Source organism: Engraulis encrasicolus, chromosome 1 (assembly GCF_034702125.1).
Source record: "Engraulis encrasicolus isolate BLACKSEA-1 chromosome 1, IST_EnEncr_1.0, whole genome shotgun sequence".
NCBI classification, from domain to species: Eukaryota; Metazoa; Chordata; class Actinopteri; order Clupeiformes; family Engraulidae; genus Engraulis; species Engraulis encrasicolus.
In genome coordinates this window covers 860,396-872,895 of record NC_085857.1, presented here as the reverse complement: position 1 = coordinate 872,895, position 12,500 = coordinate 860,396, and the positions used below count along the sequence as shown (strand labels likewise).

Below are 12,500 nucleotides of genomic sequence, written 5' to 3'. Positions count from 1 at the left end.
TCGCTGAATACTGATGAGGAATTGTTGTATCCACTTGGCAGTATAGTTAAGTTTTTGGATGACACATATGGTAAGCCAGTGGAGGTAGAGGAGGCTTTCCCTGATTTAAAAAAGTTTGCCTTGTCAGTAATGTATTGGAAGAAGAAGACAGGGGCAGGGGCGACGGAACTGGGTAAGAAGCACAGAAAGAGTAGGGTGAAGAAAATGGTAACAAGAGTACGAAGGGTCTTAAAGGAGAAGGCTGCAAATGTTAAATAAAAATAGCATGATGTTTTCTTCACTTGGGGTGTTTCTCCTGTGTGTCCTTTTTCCATCTCTCCTCCTTTCTTACCGTCTATGGCAGGGGTCGGGAACCTATGGCTCGCGAGCCACATGTGGCTCTTTTGGGAACTGCATGTGGCTCTCGGACAAACCTGTCATTTGTTTACTCAATAAGCCATGAATAATTTTGTTACGGCACTAAATTAAAAATGGACCTACTGAAATCGAAAAGTTAAGATAATAATATAATATTAGATCAGCTGAGCCAAGCACAGGCCTTCGACGAAGGCTACTGTACAGATATGAAAAACGCGTTTTTTTATTGGACAATGCCGTGCCAGCGCTGGGTCGTGTCGTGTGAGATAACATTCCATCCGTAATGCTTTACCTAAAGTTCAGCTGGCTAACGGTTGTATCCAAAACAAAGAAACTGTTCACGACCGTGCCATTATGATGGCAAATCAAGTGGAGGAAACGCAAGTGAGGGATATAAATGCAGCGCTGTACTTCTCCCTCGATTACAGGAAGAACTTTTGCTGAATCAACTGACGTAAGTCTTTCCCAGTTTAGTGTGATTGCGAGATAACTGGTGCCACAATGCGAAGGCAAACGTAGGGTTGCCATTCGTCCCCTGAAATACGGAATCGCCCTGTAGCCTATTTGGCGGTTAAATCATGCGTTCTGTATTGGGGACGCATGTCGGTAAGGGACGCGCTTTGTAGGGCATTTTCGCGAATTACTAAAAATAGACATGTCAGCCACATATCAACTGTAAAATGTTAACTATGTCAGCGCGACCAAGATGAGCATCCTGTCTTGAAGTTCTCTCTCCCTCCCTCCTCCCTCCTCATGCACCTTCCCTGTGTCTGTCTGATGGCTAGAATAGAAGCACCTCCGTCATTCTCATTGCTCATTGGCAACTCCGATGCATAAAAGATAGAAACTTAAGGTAATGCATGCGCGTGGCTTCTTAAATGCACATCAGCACATCTACAAGTAATTTTAGTTCTTCTTTCGTTAGCTCTCCCTTCTTGTCCCCAATGCAAGCGTTACTTTTATTCCCTTCTGTGCATGACAATTAGCATTAGAAATAATGGCGAAAATGGTATGGCTCTCACAAAAAATATTTTTTTAAAAATGGGCGTTTATGGCTCTCTCCACCAAAAAGGTTCCCGACCCCTGCCCTATGGAGTCTCTGAGGGTGGGTTCAATTAATATCAATGGAGGGCGGGATAGGACCAAGAGGGCAGTACTTGCTGATTACATAGGCCGTAAGGCTTTAGATGTTATTTTTTTACAAGAGACTCACTCTGATGGGAATAACTCTATTGACTGGCATAGGTGGTGGGATGGGAAGTGTTTTTTAAGTCATGGGACAAATTTTAGTGCGGGAGTAGCAATTTTGTTCTCAAAGCATCTTAATGTTAAAATCCTTAACACTGGGGAGGTGGTGGGGGGTAGAGCCATGATGGTAAAGGCAGAAATTAAAGGTCAGGTTTTTAACTTTGTAAATGTGTATGCCCCTAATGGTGGCCCTGAGCGTGTCCTTTTTTTTGGGAGGGTGGCAGATGCATTGAAACAAGATAATGGTAACATGTGTGAGGTTCTGGGGGGGGACTGGAACTGCACTTGCAGCCCAGCCCTGGACCGGATTGGGGAGGAACCTCACTCTCGGTCTGGAGCTGGGTTGCACAGCATTATGAGGGAGTTCGCACTTATGGATGTGTGGAGATGTAGAAACCCCGTAGCAAGGCAGTACACTTGGGTGAAAGTCGTTAACTCTCTGGTTAGTGCAGCAAGGTTAGATAGAATATATGTCAGCAAGGCCTTCAATAATAAAGTCCTGTCTGCTGCTATACATCCAGCTGGGTTCACAGATCATCACCTAGCTACTATTGATGTTTGTTTAAGCATTTCAAAACGACCAAGATACTACTGGCATTTTAACAACAAATTATTGAAGGACAAAGAGTTTTGTGAAAATTTTAAATATTTCTGGGAAATGTGGAGAAATAAGAAGAATAACTTCAGAAGCCTATCACAGTGGTGGGAGGTGGGGAAAGCTCATATTAAGGGGTTATGCCAACAATTTACTTTTAATCATACCCAAATGGTCAAAAGCAGTATAGCCACATTGGAGGAGGAAATACGCGCAATGGAAAGCAGGTTGGGGGAAAATGATGTGGGGTTGATGGATGAACTCAATAAAAAGAAACAAGAGCTGAGGACTTTCTTGCAGGAGCGGGTTAAAGGTGCTTTGATCAGAGCAAGGATATTAAATATGACTCAAGTTGATGCCCCCACTGCTCACTTTTTCAACTTGGAGCAGAGGGAAGCACAACAAAAGCACATGCTCTACCTGCGTCGGCCTAATGGGACAATAACATCTGATCCTTCTGAAATGAGGGAAATGGCAGTCAACTTCTATGCGGACTTGTATGGATTTACAGACTGCGACTCCACCAGCACTGAGGAGGTGTTGGAGGGGCTACCAACAATAGAGCTGGATGACAAAAGGTCCCTGGACCTACCACTCAGCCTTCAGGAGCTAACAGAGGCTGTTCAGCAGCTCTCCAAGCGCCGTGCGCCAGGCATGGATGGACTATCCGCCGAATTCTACCAACATTTTTGGCACGTTTTTAGCAGGGACTATTGCGAGATGCTGGAAGAGTGCTTCAGGGGGGGCGAGCTGCCGGTAAGCTGCCGGCGAGCTGTGCTCTCTCTGTTGCCCAAGAAAGGCGACTTGGGCCTGCTCGAGAACTGGAGGCCGATCTCACTTATGTGTATAGACTACAAAATTCTGTCAAAATGCCTTGCGAACAGACTGAAAGGGGTCCTCGATTCTATTATTCAAAAAGAGCAATCGTATTGTGTTCCGGGTCGGACAATTATGGACAATTTGTTTGTGCTGAGAGACATTATTGACCTGTCACTCGTGAAAAAAATGGACGTTGGGTTTTTATCCGTAGATCAGCGCAAGGCTTTTGATTTCGTCAGCCACGATTACCTGTTTAATGTTCTGAAGGCCTTTGGTTTTGGGGATTTTTTTATATCTGCCATAAAACTTTTGTATGCGGGGGCATCAGTGCTACTGAAGGTTGGGGGAGGGCTTAGTTGTCCTGTACCAGTGGAGAGGGGCATCAGGCAAGGCTGTCCCCTGTCGGGACAACTCTATAGCCTGGCCATTGAGCCCTTACTGTGCCTACTAAGGAGAAACTTAAATGGGGTGGTGGTGCCTGGGGTTCTCACAGGGACTACTATTTCCCTTTCTGCCTATGCTGATGAAGTGACTGTCATTATTTCTGGTAAAGATGATGTCTCTGTATTATGTAATGCATTACAGGTGTATGGGAGGGCGTCCTCAGCAGAAGTAAATTGGGCAAAGTGTGAGGGTTTTTTAGTGGGGGAATGGGGGAGGGGGGGTGCACCTGCACTACCGGGGGGTGTTCAATGGGGCAGGGAGGGGATGAAATGCCTTGGGGTGTATTTAGGTACGGAAGAGTACAAAAAAAATAATTGGGATGGGCTGCTGGATAAAGTGTGTGCTAGGATGTCTAGATGGAACTGGCTGCTACCTGAGCTCTCCTACAGGGGGAGGGTGTTGGTCGTAAATAACCTGGCCGCCTCCACACTATGGCACAGGCTTACTGTTCTGGAACCACCAAGTCAGCTGATGAGGGAGCTTCAGAGCAAATTCGTGGATTTTTTCTGGACTGGCCAACACTGGCTGCCTGCTCCTGTGCTGTACCTGCCTGTTTGGGAGGGGGGGCAGGGGCTGGTGGATCTGACCTGTCGTCTGCTCACCCTGCGTCTGCAGGCAGCGCAAAGACTGCTTTATGGAGAAGACCTGCTGTGGACGGGAGTTGCCCTCTCACTCTTGAGGGAGGCGACACCAATGGGCTACGACAAGCAGCTGTTTCTACTCGAACCGGGCACGTTGGACTTGAATAGGCTAACCCCCTTCTACAGATCTGTGGTGCACGCCTGGCAGGGGGTCTTCAGGGCCAGAAGAGACCTTGTGCAGGCTGTGGACTGGGTCATGGGGGAACCGTTGTTCCACAGTTCCTTACTAAGATGTAGGACACTATCATCTGACAGCGTCCAAAGGTGCTTGATGAGGGCCGGCATAACCATGCTGGCGCACCTGCGGAATACGGGCGGCTGGAGAACGGCAGCCTCTTTGCAGCACAGAACTGGCATGCACTCCTTACGCCTCTTGGAAAGGGTGTTGGAGGAAGTGAAGTCAGCGCTGCCAGGCGCCTGCAGGGAGGCACTGGAGCTGAGGTCCCCAGAGGGCTGGGAAACGAACTACCATTTTCCTTCACTGAGGGTGTTGCCCACAGTGGAGGAGGGGGAGGACGACTTTGAAGGGGACTTGGTGGCTAAACCCTTTGAGGATATGGACAGGAAAGTACTCTACATGACCAGCATAAGAGTTCAGCATCGGTCAGCGCTGAAGCGGGTGCCCGGATGGAGGTGGTCAGGGGTGTTTGGGCCACGCTTCTCCCTGGGGGGGTGCTGGAGGACTTTATACAAGCCACCAATTGAAAAGCGTACGGCCGACCTGCAGTGGCGGCTTATCCACTGGGCGATTGCAACAAATAGACATGTAGCACGGCTTGATCCAGCAGTAGGGGAGAACTGTTTGTTTTGTGGGAGGGAGGAGACTGTTGTACACCTTTTTTTAACATGTGAAAGGCTTGGGGAACTTTTTGAGTGTCTCAAATTGTGGTTTTTAAAAATTGGGGTGGTCTTTTCACAGGAACTGTTTATCAGTGGGCTTGGGTACAGTGTGAAGAGGAAAAATGAGGTGTGCCTAATTAACTTTCTGCTGGGGTCAGCCAAGTTAGCCATCTGGAAAACACGGAAAAGCAAGTTGCTGGGGGTGGGGTCCTGTGATCCACTTGAAGTCTGCCAAGGAATGGTGGCAGCGCGGGTCAAAATTGAGTATGCGTATGGCAGACTTATTGAGGAGATGGACTCTTTTATGGCTGTATGGGGAGTGGGGGGCTTGTTGTGTCACAAAGCTGCGAATGGGGAGGTGGTTTTAAATGTGTAATTGGGGGGGTGGGGGGGGATACCACTCACATTGGATTGTAAGTGAAGGATGATTTGTTTGTAAGATGACGCACAGATGGTTAAATAAACGAGCTTTGAATCTCTCTCTCTCTCTCTCTCTCTCTCCCTGTCTTTATCTCTCTCTTTCTGTCTTACACTTACCATTCATCCCTTCTTCACTGTCAACCTCTATATCTTTGACCATTTCTTTTTTCCTTTTATCTTCCCCTTCTCTGTTTCTTCCTCTCTTTCTCTGTCTCTGTCTCTCTCTCTCTCTCTCTCTCTCTCTCTCTCTCTCTCTCTCTCTTTCTTTGTAGGCTATGTCTGTGTGTGCGTGTGTGTGTGTGTGTGTGTTTTCTCGCTGTTGGCTTTTCTCATTTATCTTCATCGAGTAACTTTAGTCTTTAGTGCCATCCATCTTTATCAAGTACAAGTAAAAAGGGCCCCGTGCTGCAGCCTGCCTGGCGTGTGGCGTGTGGCGTGTGGCGTGTTGCTCATACGTGCTGCATCTTTCACACACACAGGAGTCACATCTAGTCACTGTACCGTATGCTGCTATGGCAACCACGAGGAGGTTCGTTTTAGCCTGTGCTCGGAGGTCAAACAGCACAAGTAGCGCTGTTTCCATCCACGGAAACACATACACACACGCGTGCACACGCACGCACACACGCACACACAGCTCAAGAAGTGCTGTTTCCATACACGGAAACACATACACACACACATGCACGCACATATGCACCCGCACACACACACACACACACAAACTCTTCCCCATACACAAAATTGCACAGTTACACATATAGTGTAGTATAGCGTAGGGGCAGCCGTAGCCTAGTGGTTAAGGTGATGGGCTTTAGATCAGAGGGTTACAGGTTTGAATCCCACCCTTACCACACCCCACCACACTCCATGGCTGAAGTGCCCTTGAGCAAGGCACTAACCCCACACTGCTCCAGGGACTGTAACCAACACCCTGTTCTTAAAATAAGTGTGAATTGCTTTGGATAAAAAGCGTCAGCTAAATGTAATGAGCACATAATATCTCATGACCTACATACTCACTATTATGAGCACATAATATCTCATGACCTACATACTCACTATTATGAGCACATGTTTATGCTCACACACACACAGACACGCACGCACGCACGCACGCACGTACGCACGCACGCACGCACGCACGCTCTGGAATAGGAAGAGAGTCCTCATGCTTGTTCTGGGTTTGGCCCTATAGCACACCTAGTGGAGTACTCACAAGTTTACACACAAACACGCACACACGCACGCACGCACAGACAGACAGACAGACAGGCACGCACGCAGGCACGCACGCACGCACACACACACACACACACACACACACACACACACAAACGCACGCACACACACACACACACACACAAACACATTTGTCTTTGGTTGCCAGGTAACCATTCTTGAAATGTTTTAAGAAGCTCTCCTTGAGTCGAAAACCTGACTCACGTCGGCATCTGTTGGTAATTAGGAGGGGATAGAGAGAGAAGAGTCGATTACCAGTAAAATAAAACAATGTGAAAACAATGTGAAGTCTGTTTTTAATAATAATAAGGGATACGGGAGAGAGAGAGAGAGAGAGAGATAAACAATGTGAAAACAATAGCTGAGCAGAGGTGAGAGTGGAGAGGCGCCAGGCGGGACAGGCAGGGGTGAGGGTGAGACAGAGGGGGACAAAGGGGTATGTTGTCCTGGGCCCAGCGAGATAGGGAGCCCAGAATTAGGACCCCATTACATTGTATGTATTGGATAGGGGGCCCTTTCAGATGAGTTTGCCCAGCAAAACCTGTCAGCAGCCCAGAGGACAGGGACTTTTCTTCCCGGTAATGGGAGGGAGGGTACACAGCCGAACGAGCGGAGCGTTCGCTTGCTCCTTCCTGATATCCATTTTGTCGCTGATGTGTGTCCGAGATAAACACTTTGACAGGAAGTTGGTCTGAGGAGAAGACTGCTGCGCTGGTGGTGAACAGGGAAGAGAGGAATACAGAGAGAGAGGACGAAAGAAAAACAACGTTGCAGATAAGAAGGCCGCGAGTGAGAACTGGAAGCTGGTGAAGGGTAAGTGGCAGCTCTGAGTGGCGTGACTGTAGGTACATGATGAGGAGGAGATCAGGGTTCAAGATTTGTATTATTTGTCATGTGCTTTCTTGTGCTGCTGGGACAATTGGCAGTGAAATGAAGATTGCAACTGCTCTCTGCTGTGTAGGATAATGAATAGATAATCATAATAATACTTAAAAAAAGAAATATGAAAAGATCATCAAGAATAATAAATGTAAAAGAAAAAGTTGTCTTAGACATTTAAAAAGCGGATGGCTTGAGGGAAAAGAAAATCATGCTACAGTAATGTGTGCAGTTTATATTCACAAAGTGTTTTAAAATGAATCAATATGGTGATGAGTATGTCATGATCACATGTCATCATATTATCGTGATTGGATGCATCTGGATGACATCAGGGCCAAAAAAACTTCAGCACAGTATACGTATTATGTAATTACAATGACTCCAGATAGATCTATAAATGTTTCTTCTGGGTTTGAATCGCTAACCCAGGAGCTGCAGTGGTGTGCATGCAGTATAGATATGCATAGTTAATGAATGTCTGTCAATATAAATATATATATGGAAGTCTGTCCTGCACCTCTTCTTATTTCTCTCTCTCTCTCTCTCTCTCTCTCTCTCTCTCTCTCTCTCTCTCTCTCTCTCTCTCTCACACACACACACACACACGCACACACGCACACACACAAGGTCAAAGGTAAAAAATAACGGCCAGATACCGGTCACCATTTAGTAGATTTTTGCAGTAAGACTATCACAAGAATATACACAAGAATATAAACACAATCAATCAAACGAAGATACTATAATGTTTCAGCAAGACATCATAACCAGAGTATGTGCATGACAATGACGGTTAACAAGAGCCATGTGTCTGTGTCGACCAGTCACGCCTCCACACAGACTAAAATAAATACTTGTCTGGGATTCCCCCTCGGCCTCTTCTTCACTTGTTTAGTCTACAACTTGCACAACTAGTGAGTGGGAGGGCTGACAAACAGTTTTATTCAAAGGGAAGAAATATACAGTATGATGATGCAAGTGTGCTATAAAGCCGTTATTTGGCAGCTAAGTTTTATTCGTAATTGGGTCAGAGGTGGGCCTCGAAGATTTCTGACAATTTCGAGTGGGCCCCAAGTTGAAAAAGGTTGGGAACCCCTGCTATAGACTACGGCTACGAGCAGGGAAATCAACAGGAAGCAATACTGCAGGGAAGCTTCAAGGTCACTGTACAGTAGAGCTGTTATCTGCCCTGCCTGACACTGTGGGCTGGCTAGTTGCTACGCACCTTTCTGCTAGCGAACATCACTGTGTTTGCCTGCACAAGATAAGCTGCTGCGAGTGACATACAAATGTACTGTATTTTCGCCAAAGTCAGTCTTAATAACTCGCCGCATTATCTGACACCGTCTTTGGCGTGTTAACTTCCTGATAAGGCTTGTAGTAACCCAGCAGATTTTGATACAAGGTCAAGCGAAGTCAGTGGGCTATATGTTTTCTTGCGTTAGGCAAGGCAAGGCAAGTTTATTTATATAGCGCATTTCATACACAGGTGCAACTCAATGTGCTTCACAAAGTTAACAAATGTAAATGAAAGGAAAACAGGGAAATGAATTAGAGTCAAAAAAACATTTAAAACATTAAGATAAAACATAAGGTAAAAATAATAATAAAATAAAACATAAATAAACATAAAACCTTGAAAAACAATTCTTATTTTACTTATTTACTTCTCTTATTTTACCGTCTTTTCATTCAATAATTTAAGAAAGCATCTGAGAACAGCTTTGTCTTGAGTCTAGATTTAAAGCTATCAATAGTGGGTGCATTTTTTACGTCATCTGGAAGCTGGTTCCAAAGCTTTGAAGCATAGAAGCTAAAGGCTGCCTCTCCACATTTTGTTTTGACTTTTGGAATCACCAGCAAATTCTTCTCCGTTGACCTTAGTGACCTGGCCGGTGCATACAGCTGAAACATATCCAGTAGATATGTGGGTCCCATTCCATTTAATGATTTAAATACAAGTAGCATTGCCTTAAAATCAATTCTGTAGCTTACTGGGAGCCAATGCAGCGATCTTAAAATTGGAGTAATGTGGTCAAACTTCCTTGTCTTTGTAAGAACCCTTGCAGCTGCATTTTGTACCAGTTGAAGCTGTTTAATGGTCTTATTTGGGAGGCCAGTAAACAGACTGTTACAGTAATCGACTTTACTAGAAATGAAGGCATGTATTAGCTTCTCCAGATCATGTTTAGACATCAGGCCCCTAAATTTAGAGACTTTTTTTATGTGATAAAATGCAGACTTAGTAATAGCTTTCATGTGACTGTTGAAATTTAGGTCACTGTCAATGAGGACCCCAAGATTTTTAACTGTTTCCCTTGGTTTCAGTCCCTTCTTTTGTAAGATTCCCCCATATGGGCCCTGACAAAGGGGCACTGAATTCACAGCGCCGGTGGCTCACGGGCACGGTATTAACATTTGTTTGCGTTTCTTTTCCTTATTTCAACGCCTTTGTTTTACTACTCTGAGTTTTCTGTTGACTTCAAAGATAAACATTGCATATCTGACATCTGGATCTCAAAAGCACTGTGTGACAGAGGGCCCCCTTCGGGGGACCGCCCCAAAACCTCCGGTCACCTGTATGCATTGCGCACCTCCCGGCGTGAAAAGCGCGCACCCCCCGTTGTGCGTTCCCAGCGCATCTTCGGCCAGCGGCCATTTGTCCCTGCATGCGCGCACCTCCCGTGCCCACGCAGAGACTGAAATTCCCGCCAGATCTAATATGCGTGGTTTAAATGCTTACTATGATGTGTTTGAAATTCTATGCATGTGTTTAGTATCAATCTGATGGAAATACTTCGGGTGGTGAACAGGTCTTGGTTTTGAAACTGTTATTAGTGAATTTATTAAAGATTTAGAACCATAGGATTTGGATACGGTGTTGGTTACAACCCAACCCCGCGCCATTATGCTAAGCCCAGCCCAGGTAAATGCCGGCACGTCATTGGTCCCTGGCTGGGATCGTCCCACGAGATACCTAGGTATTAAACTTTGGTGTAATGATCAAATCTTTGAGTTTAAACCCCGCTAAAGGGCTCCCGTGGACCTAGTGTCCATGTAACCATTTCCTCTTAATTAGGTAGCATTGACTTTTTCAACATTGTACTTGTCGTATAATTAGATTTGTCCTGTAATAAAACTTTCATTGATCTATATTTTGTTGTAGATCCCGTTTATTCCTTCATAAGGTTATTGTACTGTCGAAACGTAGCAGCTCCAAGGACATTTCTCCATGTGGAGTGGGACGCTATACTTCGGGTCAGCCCGAGTGTCAATGGTGTCTACTTAGGATAAAAATATGTTATCGTAAACTGGAACTTAAGCGGGGTGATCAGATCTTTTTGGGTGTAGCTCTCGACATACACCTCTCGCCTCCTATTGCAGTCGAATAGGGGTAAAGTGTATGGGGCTTAGGATCTCATAAGTATGGTACCTTCCAGCAACTTTAACCTCTGATTTATTCTAGACGTCTCTCATATGGGATGGACATGCACAAAGAAATTAGTCGGCCGCGTGCAAATCAGTTCTACAAGTAAATGGATATAAAACCCTTGACAGCTGGACTCAGACTTAACCGATATTGCTGGAATATTCATAATAAGAACAGTTTATATTAATTGAGTGCAATCACACAATTATCCTGGGACTAGGGAGATCTACGACTGAGATCCCATCATAATACGGAAACTTGGCAAATTAGGATGCAAAATGAAATGTTTTCTACAGTCCAAAGCTTAAGGAGCAGAGCACGAGACTAGGATTCCGGTGTTGGGCCTATCTCTGAGTTTTCAGTTTCAAGGATAGTAGCAATCTTTTGTCTCTCCTCTCTTTTCCCAAATATAATTACTTCAGTTTTTTCTGTGTTCAGCTGGAGGAAATTGTGAGACATCCATTTGTTAATTTGGTCCATGCAATGATAGAGTGATTCAAGGGGGGTGTAGTCATTGGGGGACATAGATAAGTAGAGCTGGGTATCATCCGCATAGCTATGGTAATTTATGGAGTTATTCTCGATAATGTGTCCCAGTGGCAACATATACAGATTGAACAGTAGTGGTCCCAGAATGGAGCCCTGGGGGACCCCACAATCCAGAGACATTGGTGATGAAGTTTGTCTTCCAATGTCGACAAAAAAACTTCTTTGTTGTAAGTACGATTTTAACCAGTCGATCACTATGCCCGTAAAGCCAACCCAGTGTTCCAGTCTATGTACTAGTATAGAATGATTAACTGTGTCGAAAGCAGCACTCAAATCAAGAAGTACCAAGACGGATGATTTGCCAGCATCAGAATTCAATCTTATGTCATTCATAACTTTGATAAGAGCTGTTTCAGTGCTGTGGTAGGCACGGAAACCAGATGGAAACTTATCAAAATAGCTAGTAGACATTAAAAAGACAGTTAATTGGTTAAAAACAATTTTCTCTATTATTTTACCCATAAATGGTAGATTGGATATGGGCCTATAGTTGTTTAGTACCAGTGCATCCAGGTTGTTCTTTTTCAGTAAGGGTTTCACAACTGCTTCTTTCAGACAGCCTGGGAATATGCCTGTTTGTAGTGAGGTGTTGATGATCTGAAGTACATCTGGTGACATTAGGTGTAAGATGGATTTGAAGAAGGCTGTTGGTAGAATATCTAAGTCAGATGTAGAGGAGCTAAGACTTTGTACCGTTCTATTAAGAATGTCCACATCAACTAAATTAAAATTTCTCATGAGGTTAGGATTTAACTTCACCGTAACAAGTTGGTCCGAATCTTGGGTCGGTTGCACATGTGTGAGTATGTTTGTACGTATTTTTTCAATCTTACCTTTGAAAAAGGATGCAAACTCATTGCATTTGCGTTACTGTAGAAACTGTAGAAAAGTACACTCTATGCATTTCTAACCAGCAGAAGCATACACTTACGCCCCTTCTGGAACACTTGACCACTCATTAATGAGTGGCCAGTTTAGGTTCCTTCCGTCTTCCAGTAATCTGACATATTTTCTTGCACAAATGAGTTACTGA

General features: G+C 44.9%; 1 protein-coding gene across 2 annotated transcripts in view; it reads left to right on the top strand.

Annotated features, from left to right (window-relative positions):
* Window positions 1-7,208: 7,208 nt before the first annotated feature.
* LOC134453525 (uncharacterized) overlaps window positions 7,209-12,500 on the top strand; it is a 33,274-nt gene continuing 27,982 nt past the window's right edge. For both annotated transcript variants that reach the window (XM_063205352.1, XM_063204597.1), the window contains exon 1: window positions 7,209-7,419. The gene's annotated coding sequence lies outside the window, so the exon portion shown is untranslated. The remainder of the gene's footprint in view (window positions 7,420-12,500) is intronic.